We start from the raw sequence: 26513 nt of genomic DNA on the forward strand, positions 1-26513 counted from the left end.
CACATCATAATTAAACAGAGCGTGGTTCGCAAGAGCAAACACTTCAAATAAATTGTATAACAATATCACTAGAGGGAATTACTCAAAAAAATACTATAGGTCATAGCAACAGGCTTAACCATAATAAATTATCTGTGATGGATTAAGCTCTCAAACAAACAAACTCGTGGACAATACTTTCAATTTAGTAGAATTTGCGTACGAATTTTCGGAACAACTTTCTATTGACAAATCAAATTCGACATGTTCCCGTTTTGCATTCACCATAATCAATTACTTACGTTGATTTCATGTTAATTCTGTCAACCGATAGCTTTTACATTCATATTAAATTATATCTTCAAGGTCAATAGCATGTATATAATTTTTTGTGGATGTTTTACACGATCAAAATAGCTTCAATGGCACTATAGAACTCGATAAAAATAATTATTATTAACAATATACGAGAAGGTTGCAAATAAAAAGAGCCATTAATAGAGTCTATGGAAAATAAATGTAATGATAAATGAGATAAATCTTCGGCAAAGTTGTTTTTGCCTAATTTAAGTAGGTAGGTTTATATTGAACCCATATTTTTTTACCTTTTATTTATAACCGTGTTTTTATATCATATTGTATTTAAATGAAGTTTTTTTGCATGTTAACAAATGGTGTGTTCGATTTCAAACGTCACCTCTTTAGAGCCTCATAATATACGCCTACTAAGTGTTTTTTGTTGGCGAAGATAACACAATTAGATAAAAGTCTCTACTTCAATTCTCTCTTCGATAAACAATCGAATAAGAATTTGATATCGTAAATATAATTTGCATTTAATGTAGCGTGTGACTTTATTAAACATTGTTACAGGAACTTGGCCGAAAAAAGCGTGCCTAAGATCCATGCTATATAAGTATAATATGTTCTATCCCTTTATAATTTTATAATTTCCTAAACTTGACATTATTGTGAATCGTGTGCCTATAAACAATAAATAAAATCGAAAACCATACCTCTCCTATACTACTATCAAAAAATACTAGATAGATATACTTAATACCCACTGTAAAGTTATTCTTTTAGGTTCAAAAAGCGTAAAAGCTTCGCTGTACAGGATTTCTAAATTCAATTTAGAGCTTTGGGCGACATCAGATTAATGTCACAAAAAATCATGGCAACGGGCCGGAACCAATTTCCAAAATAAACCAGAGTTTGTAAAAGCCAATGGATTTACGACGAGCGAAATTCGACGCATGTGTTTCTGCGTCTTTTGGTTTGTGGTTTCCTGAAATTTCCCTTTAACAAACTGGTTCATGAATGTCACATAGTTGGGAACTTAACATACATGTCATTAATTGGCTATTGTATTTTTTATAATAATAATAGGTATTTAAAATGTATCGGACAGTAACGGAGTAACTGAGAATAATTCATAAGACGTGCGTGTTTATCCATGTTATCACTAAAAGGACATGAATCTATAAGAACTTATTTAGAACACTTGCAATGATTTAACTCTAAATTATCTCTAATTGATCTAAGGATTTAACATTCAGACAAACAAATTCTCATGTCTTTCAATTATCATTCGCAAATCAATAGATTACACAATGATAAGATTACAAGACCACATCAATTCCCATGTGAAAACTACCCATTAGTTCACTGTTTCAATACTCCGCTTGTCACTAATTTGTTAACATGATTAGTGTATACCAGGCCGAGAGTAGATTATACCAAATTCAATCAGGCTATCCACCGCTGACGTAACAATGTGATTTATGGCACACTCAGTGGGTCAGTACGTGCTAGCATCTAATGAAGTGTACCGCAAACTTGGTACACCCAATTTACCGTAACGGCCATTATAAACGGCTCGAAATGGTCTGTTCTTGGTAACACTAGTATTGGTTTAAGGCTATCAGGTTGACTGTTCTTTGCGGTTAGACCACGGATTAATGACGATGGAAAACAGCTCAACAGGCTATAATTCGATTTGATGGCAGTTATGTACCTACATATTCATGATAATATGGAGCTTATTTAATGAACTATAAGCAATTCTGGAATGGTTGGCTTATGTGAAAATCAGGCAAGACTTTTAAACACATCTTCCGTAGTTCCTAGAGTGATCACTAAACAACTATCGGTTTTAACATTTGGCTATACAAAGCAATAACATTATTGTTACAACAGATTAATATTGAAGCGGCCTTAGTCAATGAAATTTAATATCTATAAGATTAACTACTAATCTACTAGCTTTATTATTAGACATATTTTGGCAATAAACTGTTGTAATTTTACAACCCTGACATAAAATGTTATCAAGAACTTCTATAGTAGGAATTTTAATGATTTTGATAAAATTCACTGTATTAAACTCCGCTTTATCATCGATTATACCACTGGATATCAGATAAGAGTAATCCAGTAGATAAATAGTCATTTTCATGCTTTTTAGATAATCATGTATCGACAGAGCTAAATCGGTATATTTAAGTAGAAACATTGATAAGACGTGGACATCTAAATCTGGATTTGATATGATCCGGTTCGACTTGAATAATCTACATACAGGTAGATTCTGTTCACGGTTATGTAGAGTTATTTGAGTTGTTTGTTTGCAACCTTTAAGTCGATTGTGACGCAACGCAACTTTGATTAATAAGATCAAGATCTAGTGACACAAAAATTTTGGAAGAAAAATATCTTCGTTATAAACAAAAGTATCTTCATCGCTTGCACATCGCATTTTTTGTCAAGAAAACTAGACTCATATATTACGGATACGGAATAACTAGTTACTTATTAAACCAATGTGTGTCATAATTATAGAGGACATAATATTGGTAATGTTTTTCAAATAATTTGAAAAGTAGCTTTCGTAGAACTTTAGCTTAAATTGAAAATGTACACAAATTTATAAGGAAATTGTCAAAAAATAACTTCGCAGGCTTCCCTATTTTACAGTTCCAAGAATATCATGACTAATGAACGTAAGTATTTATTCGATTGACGTTGTGATTTTTGATGAGACTGGGAAATAAGATGCGCCAACAGGACGCCAGTAACTTTGGAATGTATTAAATTTGCGAATAATAGCGTTACAACTATGATGAGGGTATGACGCCAGTTAGTAACAAGTTTAGCATTTCAGAAGTGATTTATTATTATATAGTAAGTTTAATAAATTACAAGATATACCTATAGATACTGGAACATAGTCTAGAGTTCGGTATGAACATTATTTATAACAAATTCCATAGCAATATAAAAATCTTCATGACTACAACTTACAAGTCTACAAAACTATGAGACTTGTAATATTAATAAGAAATACCTATTAGAAAAAACAGCATAATTATTTCAAAAGCTTTTTTGAATGGTCTCTACAAAAAGTCAAATAGATCAGATTTAATACACATTTTTGGAAATAGTGATTGAGTAAACAGATTCAATGATCTTGCTTTAATTTTGCAAAAAGCTTGCAACACTGGTGGAATGGTGTGTGGGTGGCACTACTGTCATGCACTTATATCCAACCTACACCTGCATTTACTGTCTGTGTGGTATGATACGCTATCACTCATATTGAGTAAGCTGTATATGACAATTGACAACCGATAGTTATATAATTATTACTTTTAGCTCTATAATTTATAAGATTTGTGTTTGAATAATACACAATACGAAATTTATCAGTAAAGGCATTTTGTACGATAAAATTGCGACGAGGCGGATCGACCTATTAATAAAATGTACCCATAGATCACTTTCACAGCTGCATTGCGTTAAGATAAATGATATTCCTCTTAATTTTACAAAACGTACATTTCTATAGACAGCGTTTTACATACTGGCAGTGTTCTAACAAACATGCCGATACAGCCTCTAAAAGGAATTTATTTAACTTTATAAATGACCGACAATATTATTGTTTTACGATCGACAATCTCAAGCGATACGCTATACCGTATTCAGATTCATATTTTGCAATCGCGAATGCGTTTCGAGATAAAACTGCCTTATATTTCTTACGTCTTGGATCTAGATAGCCTCAGAAATGTAGGTGTTATTGTTCATGGTGCATTGCATGTGAATAACGAATAATATGAATATTAAAATAGAACATCGTCTATAGATTATCTGTATAGCCGTTTTCCTAGAAGTTATGCGTCTTGTGTTTGTGCTCTGTGGACTGTGGGTTGAGGCCTTTTTAATCTCGTAGCATTTCTTAAATCTTTTATTCCTGCATTCTGCAAATATGTCACGCTTACGCTATAAAACTACGTTTCATTGCTCTGTATAATATTAGTCAAATAAAGTTTATCTTGGTAATGTAATAAATACGCACAAAAAGAGATTGTTCGCTTTTATATGACACTTCTTACTTGTTTATTTTTGTTTGTTCAGTGGAGGATAATGACATATACCTACATCATTAAATATTTTTTTTAAACTGGGTGCTTTACATTGCTCTTTAACTTCCTTACTGAGGTAGGTACCTACGTAGGTAGACGATTTACGGTGAAGTTAGTTAAGTAAACTTTTCAATTTTAGCGTGTTTTTTACGCAATAAAGTTAAAAATGTATGTCAAAGTTCGCAAAGTTAGTAGACCCGCATTTTTAAGCGGATCCAGGTGGTCTGTGCTAATGTGAATTGTGATAAAATAATGGCCTTAAGTAACTCCATATTGAGAGAACTGCACCCACTTTTGGTCCATAACGGTTTGACCTTTATTCTTACGCTTTACGTCTGAGAAAATCGTAAAATATCATAATTCACGAATAATAATGAATAAAGCAACATGTATTATCATTGTTTTGCATGTATCCTGTTTTTCGAGTGATTGGTGATAAAGGTTAATCGTTCGTTGAATATAGTTAATTAAATATAGTAACAAGAATAAACCGAATTCTCTCTAGAGTAGGTACCGAGACACAGACAGACAAACTTTCGAATTTCATAATATACCTACCCATTAGGTAAGTAATAGCTAGGTTATATTTGTCTATGGTAATAGGGATTTAATTTCATACAATGATACCTAGAATAGGCTATCATCCTGGATTAGGATTCTTTGATTGAAAAGATTTTTTGCAGATAGAATTTAAAAAGGTTGAGAGCAACTTACAATAATTATAAAAATTTATATGAGTCAGTCAGGTAGGTAGGACATTTAATCCTATTAGATTTTAGGTTATCGGAATAAGCAAACAGAATAGGTACCTTCCTTCCTACCTATCTCTGAACAAACCCAAAAAGATACAGGTACCGAATAGTCTTTGTGACCCCGTTAAACGATAGTTACCTATTTTTATCATTTAGGTAGGTAGGTAGTACCTAGCTGTTTTTTTTTTAGTTTTTTTTTTATAGACGTTTCCCATAGAAACTTATTATTTTTTTTTAATTGAACAGGATTCGAAAAACAATTAAAGTTAAACATTCTTTCGACATTCGATTTTTAAATACTTGTTCGAATTCGGAATTGTCGAATCAAAAGGTACCTAGGTTGTGGCTAGTTCGTACCGAAGTAGGTACGTATATTTATAATGTATGTACTTACATAAAATACCTAGTAGTGTGCTCAAATCTGGCTTAACTTAAATACCTAAATTGAATTGAATTATTCTCGTATCATGCCTAGAACTACACTCTGGATTCTAGTCTAGGCGCTACGTAAACGTTCATGAAAGGTAAATTAAGCGATAAATATTCATGAAATTGAACGTTTCGAGTACAACACCCACCCAAATACACAAATTTATTCGCTGTTATTTTTTATAAAAGTAATTGTTTCTTGTCAAGTAAGTTTTATCAAACCACTTAATTGTTACATACGTTTGTTAGGTATGCGATAATATGAAAATGGAAGGTCAACGGAAAAGACCGTCATTAAACTCACACAAAAAGTCACGGAACTTAATTCAAACTGTATGAACATTTAATGAAAAATAATCTTCGATCTTGATACATACCACAAAAACGTTAGCGTAGAAAAAATCCAAGTGGGGCACACAGAAAATATAATAACTCGTATCACAAACACTGTATACAAGAGTAAACACAATCCACTTATCTATAACACAAAACAATCTAATGTAGTTTTTTTAATCACGTTAGATCCAATTAACGCGTTCGGAATTGTTACGCGGGATTTCAAACGGAACGACATACAACCACCAACTGACACTTATCAATCGCGACTGGCGAGCGAGCGAATGAAATGAATCGTACCGCGTACGGCATTCGAATGGAATGTCACTCGCAGTGTCGACCGCGGAGTGGTGACCGAATGAACGAGATACCGAAGTCTGCTAGCGGCTAGCGCTGACAGCATTCAGCAATTTAATAATATTCACCGATGATGTTTTCAGTTTTTTTAAACAGTGTAAAGTTAAAGTATAAAGTTTTTTTTTTTTAAATACTCAAACATGGAAACGAATCTTCCTGCAATGTTAATTAGGTATTTTTGGCAGCCTTGATAACGTGACTCCACACATAAAAATGTAACAATCGAATTTCATAATAACGTATGAAAGCTCTATGTGAAATACGAGTCACCTACTTTCATAGTTTGTGTGTTAAAATGATTATCATTACCGCGAGAATTGTAAACATTTGATGAACTTGTAAGTTGTAGCCAACTATACTGATTCGTACCATCCTTGACTTAAAGTTGATATTTGCACACACATACATCCGCGCCATTTCCTACCTCGATTCACGCATGCGTATTTTCGTTGTCTTAGTAAATAGATTTTTTTAATAATGGCTTATTCATGCGTGAAGTAGCGTGCATTAAAACGGACATGAGTAGGCGCCTTAAATTTTATGGTCATAAAACAGTGGAAAGTTATGATTTGTAGGTCCGGATAAATTACCTCTCTTACATTAGTAACATTTAATACGACTTTATATTGAATTAGGTACCTACCTAATGTTATTTATGTTACGAAAACTTTCGTATATTTATAATTTATATGGATATCAAACGTATTAATCGGTATTAGGATATAGGTTATTATTTCAACCATACAGACCGCAATTTTATATAAGTACGTTTTTAAAATGGTAGTTTTATACATTATTCGACGAATAAGTTTTATCCAAGCATTGAAAAATCGCTCAAACAACTATTTAGTGCTTTCATACCTATTTCCTTCATTTCTTCAAATACTTTTTGATAATTTTTATAAGTCTGTGCTGTATGTTCTAATCCAAAGACTTATTCAAATGTTCTATAGTCTGTGGTACCTACTTAAAAGTATGTTAATGTCTATCTCGGAGCAATTATCAAGCCTGGAGAAGTAACAATTAATTGAACGTTTCTTATATAGTGGCTCTCTTTTATTCAATACCCTTATTAATGCGATAGAAAGAGACAACACACTATTATCTGCTTGGCATTCAAATCCACATGTAGCCACTTTTTGTTCTAAAAAGGTAGTGCTTGACACTTCGAATAATAAAATATCGATAAATAAAAAAATTAAGATATAAAATTGCTTGAAGATAATTTAAGATTCGTTTAATTTTGAATTATGGATAGGTAATTCCAAATTTTAAGATTCTTTTAATTTGGAATTATTCATTTACGATGCGTATTGACTGCCTTGCATTGTATGGTAGTGGTATTTATAAAAAATATTATTAGGTATTTCGGTTTAGGTTGTTTTTATGGTTTCGTAAAAAGGTACGTATTTTTTCCTGTTTTCATAGATTCATTAATAGAATTATACCTACGGAAACGGAACCCTTCGTGCGCGAATCTGACTTCCACTTGGTTGATCTTTTTACAAATCAATAGTCGTATCCTACTAATATTATAAAAGCAAAAATATATAAGAACTAGAGGTCCGCCCCGGCTTCGCCCGTGGTACATATTTCGCAATAAAAGGTAGCCTATGTCCTTTCTCGGGTATCAAAATATCTCCATACCAAATTTCATGCAAATTGGTTCAGTAGTTTAGGCGTGATTGAGTAACAGACAGACAGACAGAGTTACTTTCGCATTTATAATATTAGTATGGATGGACATTTGATACTCTTTCACGTAAAAACTACGAATGAGTTTTTATGGCTACAATTTACCGCGGGAAAATAACTCATTCCCTCAGGAAAAAAATGGTAAAAGTTTAAAATAAATTGCTTCAAATAAAACAAATAAACATTTATTTTTTTAACAACATTTTATTTCGACACTTAATTACCAAATTACAATATTTATTATTTTAAATAGATGCCACCTTAAACTTGTCGCACAGCATCTCTGCAAAGCACTTTACTTTTCTTCCCGTCTGATTAGAAATGATTTGAACAAGGCCGAGAATGTTTTGAAGGCTTCCAATTTTCCCTGTGCTATAGCTTTAACCCAAACATCTTTTAATTGTTCTCAAGCCAGAAACCTGCAAATAACAATAAAATCCATACTTAAATAACTTTTTTCTCCTAACCTATTTGATTTAAAGCAGTCATTGTAAAAGTACCTTAGCAAAGTACGTATATTTGAATATTTCGTTTCTATTAAAGTATCGATAATTGCACAACACTATGGAAGTAATATTTTGCATTTTCTCTCAAAAATAAGCTAATTATGATTTCATTTAAATGATCAAGGGTAGATAAAACATAGATGATTTAGAAAATAACGCAAATTCACTGATTTATAATACAATTAGCCAAAAATTGATCAAAATCACTAACCTGTGAAATGACAAATTTCTATCTTCGTCCGATTTCACATTACTACGGATTTTACAGCCGTAAGCAACACAAGCCATGTTATCTTTAGTTAATTTTCTTTTCATAAAATAACAAATTAAACTAAAACACTCGTTTTTCACTTCAAACACAATAATTAAAATAACCAAGCGATGATCACCAGACTGGTGATCAAAACAAATTGAAATGGGCCATGTCATTTCAAACTGTCGAACTGACATATATCTGTTCTCTTTTTTCGCATGACATTTTGCCATAAGCCAAAAAGGCCAAACTAGTGCTTTATTGTTCAATTAATTGTTACTTCTCCAGGCTTGATAATTGCTCCGAGATGTCTATGGTTAAAGTTTATTGTTCCCGTATGTATTACTTTACTCTTTGGTTTATTGCAAGCCAAATGTACATGACCATAGCCAATCGGTCGGTACAATGCGTCGGCATGTCATGTCCCGAGAAAATAAGTTAATGGTACAGTATTTATAGTTGTAGTATAGCTTTGTTCCATAGACAATTATTTGTTTTCTATTGTCTGGATTATCTGGTCACAGGACAAATATAAAAAAGTAATAAAATCTGATTCTAAAGCATCTAATCTAAAAAATACGAGTAACTACCTAGTAGGTACCTACTTTTAAAAAGATTACCATTAGTGAGATTAGTCTTTACTTATAAAAATCTAAGAAAAGACGCAAGAACGACAGAATAAAAAGCTAAAATGTCTGAAATGTAAATCGCGATAGATATAAAGGTAATGAAAATGTAGGTGAAAGGTTTCAAAGAGCGTAATAAAGTTGACCTACAAGACCCTTCGGATCTCAGCAAATAGACGGAAGCAAACACTGAATTTTCACTTGAAACGCCGAAATGAATTCTAATGCGAGCCTTAAAAGGGCTATATTTTAAACGTTCTTAAATGAAATTTTACCTGGTTTTTATTATGGTGATATTTTGATGGTAAGTGGCCTTGACCTATGAATAAATACGCAATGTTAACCATTAATCCAACACTATTCGTAAACATTAATTTGTTCATTAGTTGTAAATTGTAATATATATAAATTGATGCCATATATCTATACATTCAAATGTAATTATGTGAATACATTTTAATTATGTAAAACAAATGTTATGCACAAAAAATGTAATATACTAGGTATATAGTAAGTAAGTTACTAGTTAATCGTCGTCACAGCAAAATTTGGCCAACCAGACTAGGCTAGTTTTCCGCAAGTATCTAATGTATTTTAGACAGCTTGAATAGCTTTATTGCATGTGTTTTCCTCCAAATTGTATTATATAATATAAAATAAAATTTTCCTCCGACAAAAATTTAATTGGGTAACAATCTTGAATGAGTTAGCGCACTTTTTAGATGCAACTTGCATAAAAACTAAAGTTTTATTCTCTCTGATCTGTGCTACTACTATGAATTCCAAGTGCCAACTTCACAGTCCAAAGTCCAGTTCGCAGGATCGATTCCCGCGTTATCAGAACAGTCGTTAATCGTGCTAGGATATACATCGCCGGGCTTATCACATCGCCGCTCTGACACGCTGCAAGTACTGTTACATACTTTGATTATGCAAAGATTAAGCGAGTTGCAGATACTGCTGATGGAGTGTCGCGTTTTCGGCTATGTTTAAAAAAGTTTTTAAATGAACTTTTCTTAGGACCATAGCTTGTAGTTTTAGCTCCATAGGTACTTAATACAGATAAATAGTCCCGACTGAAAATGAATGTACACAGGTGTACCTCTTTTATTTCAACAATAAAAAGGCAATGGGTAAAGAAATCAATGCCAAAGAGCTTCCTACAATTAATATAAGTAAGTAATTTCAGGAAGATTCCACAGTCCGCACTGTTAATCGACTGAAAATTATAAATCATAAATATACTTTACCATAAATTTCAAATTTATAATACAAACACAACCTAAGCCCTGGGCCTCAGAGAGAAATATATTAATAGGCAATAAGCTCCATAACATGATCTATCCTTGTTTATTCTACACAATTGTCCAACTCCCGTTACGTTCGATCTCCGAACCGCAATCTTACGATTGGAAAATTATCGACGACTCCGTGCGGGGTCAGCACAATGGCCAGAAGAAAAACTAATAAGCATATTGAAAAACGGCCTCTATCTTATCGCAATAGATGTGAAAATTCCGTGCCGAAATCAGTACATTTATATGTATTGTTTTTATGTCGGTTATTTCATTCTGCGGTGAGACTGAGGCTTTTTATTGATGTTTAGTTTATACTTTATCGTCATGGGTAAGGGCACGGAAATCGGTCAATGAACACGTAGTAGCGGCTAGATACTGTTTCCGATATCTAATATAATATTACATGTAAACCTTTTGGTTCACAACTTTCTATCGAATGGGGGCATAATAATGTGATCTTCAATGCAAATTTTGAAACTTTTTGTTGAAATCTGTTAAAAAAATCTTAAAGCGATGTAGATATAAAAAAAAATATTTGAAAATATTACCAAGGCTTATCGTAATCGCACTGTGATTGCACAATTACGACTTATTTCAAGCAATAAGCATGTCAAATGATCGAATGAAGTTTTTATGGTCCATGAATGCAAACAATTTATCAAAATTTTCTGTAATTTGTGTCACATAAATGCTTTGATGAAGGTCAGAAATCACTATAAATTATGTGACTGGTTGACAAAACGTTTCTAGAAATAAACAAGAACTACAATGAAACATTGTAGGATGTTTGTTCGTGTTGTTACCATTGTTGAAAAATATGTATTTGTTCGTAATACAAGAACATAGTATAGATGGTGGCTAAGGCAAAATTAACCAAGTTGGCCAAGAGCGAATTGGTAGATGTCGTATTATGTTGTTGGATATGCACATTTTACAGTATCGTTCCAGCATTGATCATGACCATAGGTCATGACGTTATATTTGTGATATGAATAATAATGTATAAAGATGCATTCATTTTTACATTCAGTGCAAACTACGTCCTCTTTATAGTGTGGAGATCGTAAAACTTCTTATTTATCACAATAGTTGGAACTTTCGGTCCCTGAAGATCAATTTCCTTGGCTCGAGGTTCCTATATTTCTACATATAATATGGCATTGCTTTACCAAGTTTCACTGGTAACAACGCAAATGCTATGATTTGTTGACTTCTTTACTTCTTCTTTGTTTATTCCTGAATCATCACGTTCGGAGTGACGTCATGCGCTTTTTTATTACGATCTCTACTATGGTCCGGGAGCCAGCAGCAGATTTTATGACCAAGTTCCTCTCAAGCGGTAATTAGTAAAATGCATCAAAGTATAGTATTATGAAGCCTCGTGAACGTCAGCTGGAGCTCGGTTGGGGGGAAGAGCGGTTGTAGCCTCCCGTATCAGCTGACGGTTTTTCCACCAAGATACAGCCAGCTGACATATATATTTATCCACAGTTACATATAAGCTATCCTCAGGTAAATTTTTGTTTGAGAGGAAATAACGGAAAATAAATTTTTCTTTAAATTTAACTTTCATGTTCGAGACACCAGCTGACGTATAATACACCATGTTGTAACCAGCTGACTATTTTTTTTCGTTGAGATATTGGGATAGCTACAATTTGACAAATTTTTAGCTGAGAGGAAATGAATGAATGAATGTATTTTTTTTCCTATGTGCGTGGGAGGCTTCAACCGCTCACCCCCCCAACCGAGCGCCAGCTGACGTTCACGAGGCTTTATAATACTATACTCTCATGCGTCTGACGAATTATCTCTTGAGAGGAAATAGTTAACCAAATTTGCACCTGGCTCCCTAACCACTAGATGAGTTTTCTTTTCCTGAATTTCCAGTGTTTGTAGAACGTTTAATAAATAGCCTTTATTAGAGGATTTAGATTTGTTTATATTGCATTTCAAAAGAGATCTCTTGTACTATTCACACAGTAACTTACAAAAATATCATCAATTGCTAAACATTTCAGTTTAATTAGACTGAAGAGCTTTTACTTTTTTCATAGTTTAAATGTAACAGCTATTGAGACTATTAATTGCATTTTGTAACAAATTCTAAATGTAATTATTAATTATAAATAGATATAAATTAATGACTTTTATAAATTAATTGGTTCTGACTTCTGAGGTTTGCGTGTTTTGCTTTGCAAAACTGCATTTCTTTAGGGAATTACTGATGTAATCTCTTTAATAAGGTATTAGAGCTTTTTAGGTTTTTGGGTCAATGATGTAATTTACGAAATTAATGAGCTGTTCCGAAGGTTCATATAATCATGAAAAAAATCCATAAAAAGTCGCCGCAAATTAGATTTTATGATTCTTTTGTCATTCTAATAATATAGTAGTGACTAATTTGAAGAGAGTTAAATCGATGGTGAAGGGATGTACAAAACGGCAAATAGGCGGAAAATTTGCTACGTTGTTACGTTCCGTATTTTGATTAGAAACACATAGGTTACACCTATAGTGTTGTGGAGATATCATTGATATGACAGTAATAGAAAATTCTCAAATTAATAATGTAGAAAACTTCTTCTACATTATTAATCTTGAAATGCAGGTCCTTCACCATTTTTGAAGAAATATCATTTAAGAAGATGTGTACTGAATGTACTCGGGACGGATTGATCTCATCAGTATATGGATTTATGTAACTAAATGTGTATGTAGTTATCTAGTTAAGCCAGATTACCGCCTACACCGGGCCATGCAATTTGCTCACAGCAATACTGTGCCCGCTCGAATTGTGATTATGTGCGTCCTCTTATTATTTACATACTTCATAGAGGATTGTAGTTGTAGGAAGAATAATTCGGATATTTATAATTGACAGTTTTCGTAATAGAGATTTAAGAAGGAATGAAACGATGCTATGTTGGTTTAAAATATACGCTATAGTTTCGGATATATTTTCACTATTCTTGGAAATATGAGTTGTGTTTATTCGTTTTATTTATATCTAACACGCACTTTAATTAAAGATAATTGACTATTGATAGACACTCAAAGTATGATTGATACGTTATAAACATATCTGTGTCACTTCGAGATGAATAACACGCGGACTAATAAACGTTTGCTCCAATGAAATCTCATGTGGTAACTGGTAACGTCTTTCAACTTTCAAGGGACTCGAAATGGGTAACCATCGTATGTAATATCTCCTATACGGTAGCAGACGATAAATAACGCAGGCATGTTTTATCAATTGCCGGATTATGCAAATAGAAAGGCTAACTCAGAAAGCCGGAGTCACATAGTCGTATAACCTAATTGGTTTGGTAATTGAATTCGCGAATTGCTTAACACTTTATAGCTTTCATAGACATGTTTTAAATTGAACGAATCAAACGAAGATCGATTCAAAAATAATGTTGCAAATGCCAAAAAAAGCTAGTGGCGTTAACACAGGGCGTTAAAGACTGTGCGTGACAAGAAACAGATAATCTGACAAACTACCAACTGAACATCATTCGTTGTTGAATTTTTAACGTTGCTAAACATCAAATAATATTAATTTTATAGAAATTAAACACTTGCACACAGTCCGTCTTTTACCACACTCAGTGTCAAAAGGTGTTGTAAATACAAACATAATAAAATTGCGTTTAAGAAGTTTTCTACTTCTAAATATTAAAAAGTTGTCGCTTACATCTATCCCGCGTGCGCATCCCGGAAGCCACCTGAAACAATATCGCATGAATTAGTTACACCGTCCGCCATTAATAAATAATAAGCACCTGACAGGAGGCCATTACACCCACGAGGTGGAGTGTGGACACTTTTGGGAAGGTATGAAAAAGTAGCTTTTATAGAGGTATGTTATGATATAAGTTATGTATGTGTTTTTGATTTAATAAAAAAGTTGTCATAGAACAACTGATTAGATTTTAGAGAACACATTACACAGTGTGGAAATTTTCGATGGGCCCTGGGGGAGAAAAGTACTTGAAATACTGGAGATAACAAATTTTGCTGAAAGGAAACATTCCTTTATTTTTAAAAAGAAATAGAACTGCATTCAAAGATTTTCGAAAATTCTATTGCTTCGACCGGGAATCGAACTAACTAAAAATTATAATATTTTTTCTTCTTTCCGCTGTGCAGTCTCTCCTATAACCAATATAAACGAATTCCTCGGAATGGAGTGCAGAGAATATACATGTTTATAATTAGCGTATAAAATTAATATCTCAATCACGTCCGCTAATCCCATAGCCGCATATCGTCAATGTATTCAAGACAGCGCTACTTAGAACAGTGCGTCTAGATAGTACACCGCGCTGAGGAATTATATGAAGATTTATGAGGCGATTAAAGCGCTGCACGTGCTAAATCATCGGCGATGTTAATTTTGTTTGTGAATTTATATAAATTATTAATTAACATTTGTGTGGCGCTGTTGCTCAATGTTGTAGTGTGTTCTAGATGTTTCTACTAGATTTGCCTAGAGGTCAAGACTGTCAAATGTTTTGGCTACTGTTCCCGAATGAGGACACTATGAAGCAAGGAAGTCGTATTTACATGATGCAATTTTCTTGACCTGAATATGGTAGAGAAACGAGTAGGTATTTACCAGAAGTGATACTAAATATATCGTAATGATTGATATTAGAAGTAATGGCATTCAGGTTTTTCATGATATTTTACCTAAAAAAATATTGTCATGAATTATTTTTAATTTAAGTTGTCGAAACTATTAAATTCAGGAATGTAAGTAACCCTTTTGTTATTGTTATTGCAAAACTATTACTGTAATTACGAAATTATCACAGTACCTTCTAAATTCATAAACAATATACCTACTGACATTTATCAATAAGTAAATCAGTAGTCATGTTACACATCCCACGGTTCACAGAAGCATGTTCTATGCAAAACCATTTATAGACTAGTCACTAGTGTATCGAGTGAGAAACAGATGATTTAGTGTACACGAGTGTTCCGGGGTGAAGTTGCTATGCGGTGCAGGCGCAGCGCTCATTGGAGAATTTGAATTTAGAATTTTGTATTTTTTGAATTAGGAACTAATTTTGAAATTAGATGTTTTTTTTTTAGGAATATTTTTAAGATTTTTGTTTTACCAGACTGTTGTAGGCTGTAGCACCTACAAAAGGTACCTAATCATGTTGCGTTTCAACTTCAATGGCATCTATCGAGTTGAGATTATTTTCTACATTTACGAAATACATATTATGTACAATAACTATATTAAGCTTATGTTAAAACCTTAACATAAACTGCACTGTAAAGTTTTAAAAGCTTCTTTATGTAAAATAACTGAAAATGTATCTGATACCTATTAGAAGTAAATCTCAAAATTTTAGTTACACACATTCCTAACTCACAAATATCCGTCCAGTGTACGGCGAGCCTTATAGGAAATTATTCGTAATTCAGAGTGTAACATCCAACATCGCTGTGTAAACGTACCCGGCAGCTAACGCCTGTGTTATTCGCTAAATTGGCGTGTTAGCCCCAGCCTCCACTGGTTGATATGATCATAAACTGTATAGAAAGCTAGTGAAAAGTTACACCTGTGACTATTTATCTGCGTGCCATATTACGACGTGAAAAGTCTAATAAGTTTTAGCATCGAACCTTAGTTAGTATTTAAAGTAATCTCAATCTAGTTTTACCATTTATTTTTGTTATCCGATATTGCAACGAATGAATAAATATTAAATATATCTACCTACTCAAATAATTTTATTTTACTCTTGTGATAAATATTGCATTTACTGATACAAATAATATAATAAAATACAGCGAATAACGACACAAAAAGTTGTAATTCCAATAGCATTGAACAACATTATTAATATTCCAATCATGGATTATCGGCATTCATAATATCGTAGTATTCTAATATCTGTGATAATATCAAGTAACTTGCAGTGGAAACCAGCTTTAGATAACTGCCCATTTAAGTTTCAGCTCTCATAAATGATGCTACCAACCACAGAATTGCATGCAACAATGTACGTGCATACCTAAAAACTAATTTTAAAGCACAACGGTAAGTTAGACACGTAAGATAAATATTGTATCTAAGAAATGTTTGTCTAGTCCTTCTTTTGTTTGGTTTTTGTCTAGCAACTAATCCACTTTTTAGTAATTTATTAAAATTACAACCAACTGTTGTCCTACATCTGTAAATCATGTAACAATTTACTGGATTTTTTTTTCAATTCATTTCATTTCAGCTTATTTTTTTCACTCAATGTAGATAATATTAAATATCGTGTATGAGTAATTAGTGATAGTTTCTTTGTCTATTTGTAGGTATTGTTAATTTTAAAATAGTTAAACATTTCCATTTCAATTAATTATTTTTAAGTAAAGGGAAGCCAATATCCAACGACATACAAAATACAGACATTTTTTTACAAAAAAGGCTGTCCTCAATCGACATACTCGTAGGTACACCGTCATCCGGCCTTTTTTAATATAAGTATTATTAGATAATCACTAGTTTTTACGTGTAGGCTCGTTTGGTGTTTACTCTGTTAAAAAACTCTCTACTGATATTTGCTTTTATTCTTTTTTCTTGTAGAAAACAAATCAAAATTTTAACATTTCAAAACCAATTTGTCCGTCCATCTTCTAACAATTATATTTCCTGTTAAATACCTACTACCATAATCTATCTGCAATATTCTTATTTTTCGTAAATAGTACCTACCTATAGCTTTCTGTAAACTTGTTCCATTGAAATTAATGGTTTCGATAATGGTCACTATGAAATACATAATGGTAATTATAAGCTCACCAAAACATACATATGTACTAGAAAATAGAAATCACATAGAACTTAAGAGGCAATTATTTCCAAAAATCAAAAGAACTACGTTACCACCCCAAAATGACAAATAATAAAAAAATCATACTGTTAATTCGAAGTTGGTGCTTCATATATTTTTCCTATTTTTATCATAGACTTGACATCCTCGTCTACCTTGACTGTCGTAAGCTGTCGATCCTACGTCTAATCTCATGTCGAATACTCCCATGGGTCGACAGTTATGGAATTGAGAGAGAATTTGTATTTTCTCTTATATAATAATATGTGAACTATAATGTCTCATAATATAGTTATATGTTGGCTGAACTCCATTAAGATAAGGTAGATAGTATTCGGATATCATGGAGCCGAAAAGAGAAGCCACTAGCTGAAACTAGTCTTTAATAAAAGAACGTAAACATACGAGTAAACTGCATTATTTACTAAACACATAGAGGACTAATTAAATACAAACGGTTCGGACAAACTCTTCTAAATTTACCGCAATTAAACAGATAATTAGAGTCTCAAATTTAAATTTGCACTTCTATTAGAAATTCAAATAAAAGTAGTGTTTATGAAGTGACTGTTTAATAATCTGTGCTACAGCTTTCTTGAGTTATGATGCAAGTCTGTGATGATGACTTATAGTAGCAATTAGCATATTATGGTGTTTTACTACTTCAAATGAAGGAATTCATTATAGAAACATTATCACGGTTGAAAATGTATATTTATTCTACTCCGAGCTCTAGAACCCTTAGATATAGTGCCGGCGTTAGGGGGGGGCGATGAGTTAGATAGTTCAATCATATTACTAAAACATACCTATAATTCTTTAATCTTATCTAGAATTGATATATTTTCTTCTTTGCTCTACACATGTATAGCATGAAGCATCCCTTATCATTTCTTTGCAAACTGTATAGCAAAATACAACAGAATGTTATTGTTAGCGTGCTTAAAGGAGCCCTTAATCTCAATAGTGGTCGTCTCTCCAAGCCGCACGTCCTTTTGTTTTTGAACAATACAATTTTCGCAACTTGAGCACGTTTCCTGCGGGAGTATAGAAGCATACTGTACTCCGTATTCACATGGATAAGAAAGGTTTGTTTGAGTGTCCTTGGGAGCAATTAGTGTAGGATCTAAGGAATAAATAATCGGGTTTATTAAGTGAACAGCTCGCGTAATATTAGGTTAGTTACTGGCATTTTTATAAGTATAGGTAATAGTTAAAGTTTTCCTGAAAAAAGCCAAGAAATAGATTATTTTTTAAATAATTTATACAATTTTAATCACACATTAGAATCGTTGCAATATAGAAACTGCAATAGCCAGTAAGCTGCAATAGATAAATTATAGTTGCGTAGTAGTAACAGAATCTGCAATTATCAATTCTCAACACAAAAGGTACCATAAATACATTACGAGCTATTGAGCCGAATGACAACAGGCAATAATGTCGAGAAGACAGCGTGTTCCACACCTAGCAGAGTGGCCTCTCGGAAAGCGCTAACTGTCCTCTGCCCTCTTGACCGATACTCGAGAGTTGAGGCGCGTTTCTTATAAAATTCCTTTGACGCAAGCTACGGGAACCAGCGACAAAGGCAATCGAGTCTCTTTGATCGGGACGTCTTTCCGGGAAGTTGTTGGCAGGAGTTGAATATGTATTTTGATATATTGCTTCTATTGCTACATTTAGTTTGCTACGATTCGAACATTTTATTTGAATAAGGTATTGTTTTCAATACCTTATTCAAATAAAATGTTCAAATAACCTTATTCAAATAAATGAAAAAATGTTGGTCCATTTATATAAATGGAACAACATTTTTTAAATTTTAAGACTATTTTTTTTTTTTCTTATTTGATGTATTTTGTTCTTATTTACAACAAATTCCGATCTGTAAACGCAATAGGAATTTGTTGGACAAGCGTTCTCATCCACTTTTAATACGAAGTGTTACTAAAGATGTAATTTTCGATCATCTCGATATTCTTTGCTTTAATACTATCTCAGAGATCATGTAAGACGTAAAGAGAATTCGCTAAAGTCTATATCTTGTAATACAGTCATTACCGCAGCTTTTTGCAAGACTTGCGAGCGTGTCGATTCAGTTAAGCGCAGTACCACACAACACTGATTGTCAGTTGATGTGGTCACACTGACACACTTAGACCTAAGCAATGACCTAAGTCTAGCTTATCTGGGTTGTATAATGGTATTACTTACTAGCCTTTTGTTATTATACTGTAAAGCCGTCGATATTACGACAATATTGTTATTAGCTGACCCCATGTTGCCGTCTTTACTAGATATTAAATGCGAGTAGTTTAAAGACTTGAATTTATCTCAATATTGGTGCAAATTTTTTAGTTTTCCTTTCATTAGATCATTATCTTGACAGTAATTAACGTCACAAAAAATAATTATCGAAATCGGTCCTGTACAAACGGTTTTAATATTATATTAAAAACAATTTTCAAATTCGGATACGAAATGAATTACTTTAGGCATAAACTATAAATAGATATACAAAGACGTAGCATTTTCCTTATTTCCACGTGTGTTGTGCAACAAACAACAAAAAAACTTTTTTATAACGTTTAACTGGTATCACGTAGTCGGTATAATATACCAACTCACTTCAACAGAAGCATGTTATTTCTAAAAATTCACTGACTTATCAAAAGAGAATTTCGCCACATTAATAAGCCGCACTATCATCCCGCAAGATAAAGCCAAGCAAGCGCACACACACACACAACACAAAACAACCATAAGACCCCCCGTGTACCCATCGCCTGCAAGGACCTTTGACAAAGTAATGACGTACAGACAAAAGACCTACCTCCTAATCCCTCCCAACTTGAAAGTTGAAACCCCTTGAGTAGGGTTGCTATGTAAAAAACGGGTGGGAGATTTTTTACAGAATTTTTGTCAAGTTCATTGACTTGAGCTGTTTAAGATTTGGTTTAAATTAACAGTGTGCCTTCTTTTTTAACTGTCACAAACATTATGGATATTTTGATATGAGTTAACACGTGTTTTGCTGTGGTTTCGGTATGAAACATCAACTATAATTTTAGTTTTTGGGTTTTATTTATTTTGTATCTATAAATAGAGCGCTTAAAAAGCATAAAATGTAATATTCATCATACATAATGTTACGTCAATCATTGTACGAAGCTTTTAACTTGATACAGTATTCGTGGAAGGATATGACCTCTAAACATCCTTGCCCGTCTAAGGCGCGGGACATATACAAGCGGCGCGGCGCGCATCGGGCGCGCTGTTGGCGTCCGAAAATGATATTTATATAGAGTGGTTAAATGCATTTTCTTCATGCATAATTTAGTAAAATTATGTTTTTTGTGCTAAAAGAGATTTGAAAGTAACGTTAATTTGAAAGTAACGATTTTGTTTTGATAATTCCTTGTAAGTAAATAGCGAGGATAACCCCACGATTGCAAATATATCTTTGTTGGAAATGTTGGAATTTACTTGGAAAATTTTATAGTACTTTTAAAGTAATTTTAAAGTAGTACTGGTGTAATGATGGAAGAAAAGAAGGTTAAAATAACACAAAATTTATATTGTACTAGCGGTCCGCCCCGGCTTCGCCCGTGGTACATATTTCGCAATAAAAGGTAGCCTATGTTCTTTCTCAGGGTCTAAAGATTATCTGTGCCAAATTTCATCAAAATCGGTCCAGTACCTAGTTTATGCGTGAAAACCATACATACATACATACATACATACATACATACAAACCTTTCCTCTTTATAATATTAGTATAGATAAAATATGGTTTTCAAACACAGGTTTACATTTAAACCATATAAATCTTATCATTAAAATCTCAGTTCAAAAGTATTTACAGTACTGATCATTCCACAATATTATTACAATTACAAATAAATAAAAAACACAATCAAAATCAGGATTATCTTTATTTCTGACATTGTAAATACATGGGAACTTTCATTATGCTCTTCTTCATTTTCACTTTCCCTACTGCCATCACCTGTGTAAATCATTTCATCGATTAATTCAATTCACCTTTAAAAACAAAACGAAGAAGGGTATGTAATAGCAGCTCTATATAATTCCACACAGAGAGAACACATTTTTGACTGACAGGCTACCGTCTCCTATAGACCGGGAGATACTGACACAAAATTTCGAGTCATTTGTAACAGGATGGCGGTTCTACAGGGGTCTTAGTACGCAATGACAAAAAGAAAAACGATGGTGTGAACGCTGGTACCGTCGGCTTAGTCGCGTGGGCGTTAGTCGAACTCGTCGGAAAAATAGCGAAGTCAAACGATTTGTAACACAAAAAATTTAGAATTTACCGATAGCCCATAAAAAAGAAGTAGGCGGTAGTGTCATGCCATACTTTTCCGGTGTGACTTACAGCCCGCCATACCGACGCGAATGTGTTGATTTAAAAAAAACAATTCAACCATTTGTACCAGGCTAACTTTTGCACAGGTAACCATCGTCGTGCAGCCATTTACGAAAATCGCCATGCCATACTTTTCGGACGATTCCAAATGGTCGCCATACCGCCGAAAAATCTGCAAATTTTTTTTTTGTAAAAATTGTAACAGACAAATGACTCGAAATTTTGTGTCAGTATCTCCCGGTCTACTACCACCCGATTTGTTTTTGATTGTGTATGACCGTGAATTGACCTCTATTTGGATGCGATGGGGGAAGCGCGCCTGCGGTACGCCTGCGGTACGCCCGCGGCGCAACCGTGGCGTGCCGCCTCGTCGCCTTTCCAAAATTATTTCATACAAAATGTATAAGAAGGACGTGGTGCAAAACAGATTCAAGAGGTGCGCTTATGGCGCGCCCGCGCCCGCGCCGCTTGTGTTTGACCCGCGCCTAAGGGTCAACTGACCTGTAGGTCGCATGTTTAAAGGATTACAATAATATTCAGGTAAAAAACGTATTTTTGATCCAAATGGCTATTTAAATTTCAATATTAATTCTGTTTAATGTTAGAAAAATATGCATAAGATAAATTAAAAATTCGTAACGTCGATATATAAAATACAAAACAAAAGCCAAAAACATAAGTGTCTCTTATATGTTTCACATAATTAAAAATACGAGTCTAAAATAATTTTCCACAATATTTTAATTTTCAATACCAAATTTTGAAGTCATTTCCTACCACAATATCCGCATAAACTACGTTTTAAATTATCCCAAAAGACACTAAACGGTAGCCACCCTAGTCAGCCAATGCAGGCATTTGAGACGGTTTGATTCGCCGCCGGGATGCGAGTCCTCATGGTTACCCTCCAAAACGGTATTCAGCCTTCAGGTATTGTAACAAGCACAGGGTGCTCCTTTCAGCTTGAAATATCCAAGTAACTAGGTACGCTGTTTTGATATTGTGGAGTGCCGTTGAGTGAACTCCGTATGTTATAAGTACCTACTCTAGCTTCTCTCAATTCAATCTTTGTTTTTGACTTAGTACTTAGGAGTATTTTAACTTCCTATAAAATGATTGTTATAGTGCTGTCCTTAATATATTTAACTCAATATTCAATTTAATCTATGAAAACAGAGTATTCGAATTTACTATGGTTCTATTAGGTTAATTTTGTGGAATTAATGTCTTTATACTGTCAAATTAAAACAAGAATTTCTATGAACCCACATGATTAAAAATTATCCTGAAATAGTTTTCTGCTCTAATAGTTGATGCATTTAATCACACCACTTTATACCGGTTCAGGTCTGATTGTACATAGCAAACAAAAACAGGACAGTAGCCATAAAATTGCTCTGCTATTATCCCAATAGATCCTGTGCTATGTGACAGATATACCATCATATGGATACAGATGACAGCTTTTTTGCACTGCAATCGCTGTTATGTACCGTTATGTATGTTTAAGCGAAGGTTCGTAAGAAATTATGTGTAATTAATTGTTGTAAAAACTTGTGGTACTGCGAGTCTGCATAAGTTGGCAGTGCTCTATAATGCAATGCACTGCACTATATTATTCTGGATTTATTTATGAATTGGCCTTGATAGAGGTGGTTAATAATTGCTGTTTCATTTGTCTTTTGTTAATAGTTTTATTGTTTATAAAACGTTAAACTTCTGTGATATTGTTATATTATTATTCATCGTCTACTTCTTATGATACACATTACACGTGTTATTAATTAATTATCTATTACTTGTGTTTATATAATGTTACAATAGGTTTATTAAAGAAAGCTCATTGAATAATTGGCCTCTAATTACTTTTAAGAAGTATTAAGATTTACATAACCGCTTATAATAATCTTACAATTAAAAATGTTTAGGAATTATTATCCTATTGTGAACAGATGTGAACTAAAAATAAATTATTAATTAATTATTTGATGAGACCAAAAGCACAAAAGTTTTTATGAGTAAAATGCTTACAAAATACTACTTAGATATTTATTTATGTTAAGCATCACAACAGCGATAGCGCTATCGAACATGTAGATTTTACTCGAGGCCTATTAACTGAGCATTGGATGTTTCTGAACTTGGCATGTCTTATTCTATTCAATTATTTTCACCGCCAAGACAACAGTATGCTCCCAGCTCCATTATAATAAAGTATGGGAAATAGCGTGGGGTTACCAAGCACAATAATTTCTATTTTATTAAACAATATTTTATATCTTGTGTCTAAAATACGTTTTGGTCAATAATTGTTCCTATATGATAATAATAAAAAATGGAATCGCAAATGCGACAAATAAAAATTTGTATCTTCTTTTTACTATGGAAATACGTATTAAAATTAATCATATACATATTTACAATCTATGTTTTATTTATATTTGTAATTATATTTCAATGAATAATTTCAATTTTTTTTTTATTTTCCCGCCTAAATTATATTATTTATCTGTGTTTTCTTCCAATTTCAAAAACATTCGATTCGCGCTTTAAAAACGTTCGATTTGCCGCCAATCATGGAATCATTCTTCTGCATACTAATTTAGTACGAGTATTCGCTACACATGTATAGCAACCCTACGTTGCTTGCGGGCTATGCGTGTCGGCTGATTGCCGTGTCGCCGATGGGTCTCTGACGTTCACGACTAACATACGCGGTAATTGCAAGTTGCATTGATGGAAAGAGAACATTTCTGTAGTTTTATACTTATTGCAGATATGTAATTGGTGAAGGTGAGATTAATTTTATTGTTTTTCTTATTTGCTGTAAATCTGTAATCTTTAGTAGGTTTAGTTAAACAAGATGTTAGGTATTAGATAGAAGTTAAGTTATAATTAAATATTTTGTGATGAAATATTTTTAACGACGTAGAAGATTTTGAACATGCCATCAGAATTATTGTAATTTTGATATTATCTTTACACAGCTAGCCATTACCTTCGTCTGACAATGTAATTTTCAGTTTTCATTTAAACTACAATTTGTACTCCTACATATTTAGAAATATATGTCTATTAATTATTTGTGCATTCCCAACCAAATTAGCCTATATTGTATAATATTCCTGCCTACACTACGCTTTTCAACAATTGCGGTCGCTTTACTAATTAATTTGGATCAACATGCGTTTTCGCACACACAATGTAATTAACAAATTATTGAACCGCACAAACCGCTAATTCATGTTCTACAGAAGTCAACGACCAGGTACACTTCTTAATTGTCCTATTGTCCAGTTTTTTGGATTCCATGAAGTTGGCAAACCAGTTGAGATGGTATCTTCTTAACTGTTTAGTTTGCGTAACACTGGACACTACTTTTTGTGAATTAATAACTGTATCTTTAACTGAGAGCTGTCGCGATAGTCATTCTTGTAGGATTTAAAATATGTATGACTGATATGTTTTAAAAGAGCAACTATGGAGTTTCTTGCCGGTTCTTCTCCATAGATACTGCTTTCCGAATCGGTGGTAAATGTAAAAATATGTATTGACGTTTCAAAAGTGCTTCTCGAAGAAGTCTAATTGAATAAATAAATGTTTGAGTTTGAGTTTATGTCTTTGTATGTTGAATGAGCATTCACATTGCTCTTCTGTCCTTCTGTAAGCTTTAAGCTCCAATAAGTTTAAGTAGGTAGTTGATTTTTCTGTAGTAATTTTTTAAAACCAAAGAGCGCGTTATCATTAGTTGGAAAATAAATTGATAAATTAAGGCAGTAAAAAGAAGAATATTACTGCCAAGAAACAATTTCATCGAGATATAATTGATGTGTTAGAGAAGAGCTAGAGAACATAACGAACTTCAACAAGAGCGGTGCCAATTTAATAAAAATTCTTTTATAAGATAGAATTAAATAAACAAACAAATAGACAGAATTATTATGTGCAATGTCAATTTAATAACCAACTATAGCACACACTGTAGCCTATAGGTATCAACTATCAACATAAGTTCATGTGTAATAAACTTATTACACATGAACTTATGTTGATAGTATAATTAACTAATTATCGGTAAATTTCATATATGTACGTAGTTTCAAATTATTGGTCTCAACTCTCTGTAACGTATATTCAACTTTATATCGATGAAATTGATACTAAAATAGCTTGACCGATATAAGTAAACTGAACGTCATCAGTTTGTTTGTTTACTCTGCCTTAATGGCTTTCTAATATCCTACACATTCTCAAAATAGGTATCGCATAGTGCACAGATAAGAAATAATATGAAATATTATTTCTTATCCAGTCTTACCCAGTCTTTACTTGGGAATCGGCTATAATTTTTAAAATCAGGATTTCGAATTTCTGAGAGTTAACGATGTTTAGAGAAGCGTGTAGTAGATACTTACATTACATGTGTGTAATATAAATACATACACATACGTATTTAAATCCAAATATGCCCATTTCAGAAAATACAACCCAGTTTTAGAAGGTACGCACTACGCACTAATTGGTATAAAAAGACTTAACTTAATTATATTAATTAAAATCGTCCATTACTCATTGCAGTTGAGATAAACGTTTAATCCTTTATAAATC

General features: G+C 32.9%; 1 protein-coding gene across 7 annotated transcripts in view; it reads right to left on the reverse strand.

Annotated features, from left to right (window-relative positions):
* Positions 1-26513, reverse strand: part of Prosap (SH3 and multiple ankyrin repeat domains prosap) — a 150750-nt gene that overhangs the window by 104020 nt on the left and 20217 nt on the right. For 3 of the 7 annotated variants that reach the window (XM_090110485.1, XM_090110487.1, XM_090110488.1), the window contains exon 1: positions 5965-6216. The gene's annotated coding sequence lies outside the window, so the exon portion shown is untranslated. Of the gene's footprint in view, positions 1-5964; positions 6218-14361; positions 14393-26513 lie in introns of those variants that run through there. The other 4 variants (XM_090110484.1, XM_090110483.1, XM_090110486.1 and 1 more) reach the window with 2 other exon arrangements.

Source organism: Colias eurytheme, chromosome 15 (genome assembly GCF_061535395.1).
Source record: "Colias eurytheme isolate Ceu_HAF_F1 chromosome 15, ilColEury1 Martin Lab GWU primary, whole genome shotgun sequence".
Lineage (NCBI taxonomy): Eukaryota > Metazoa > Arthropoda > Insecta > Lepidoptera > Pieridae > Colias > Colias eurytheme.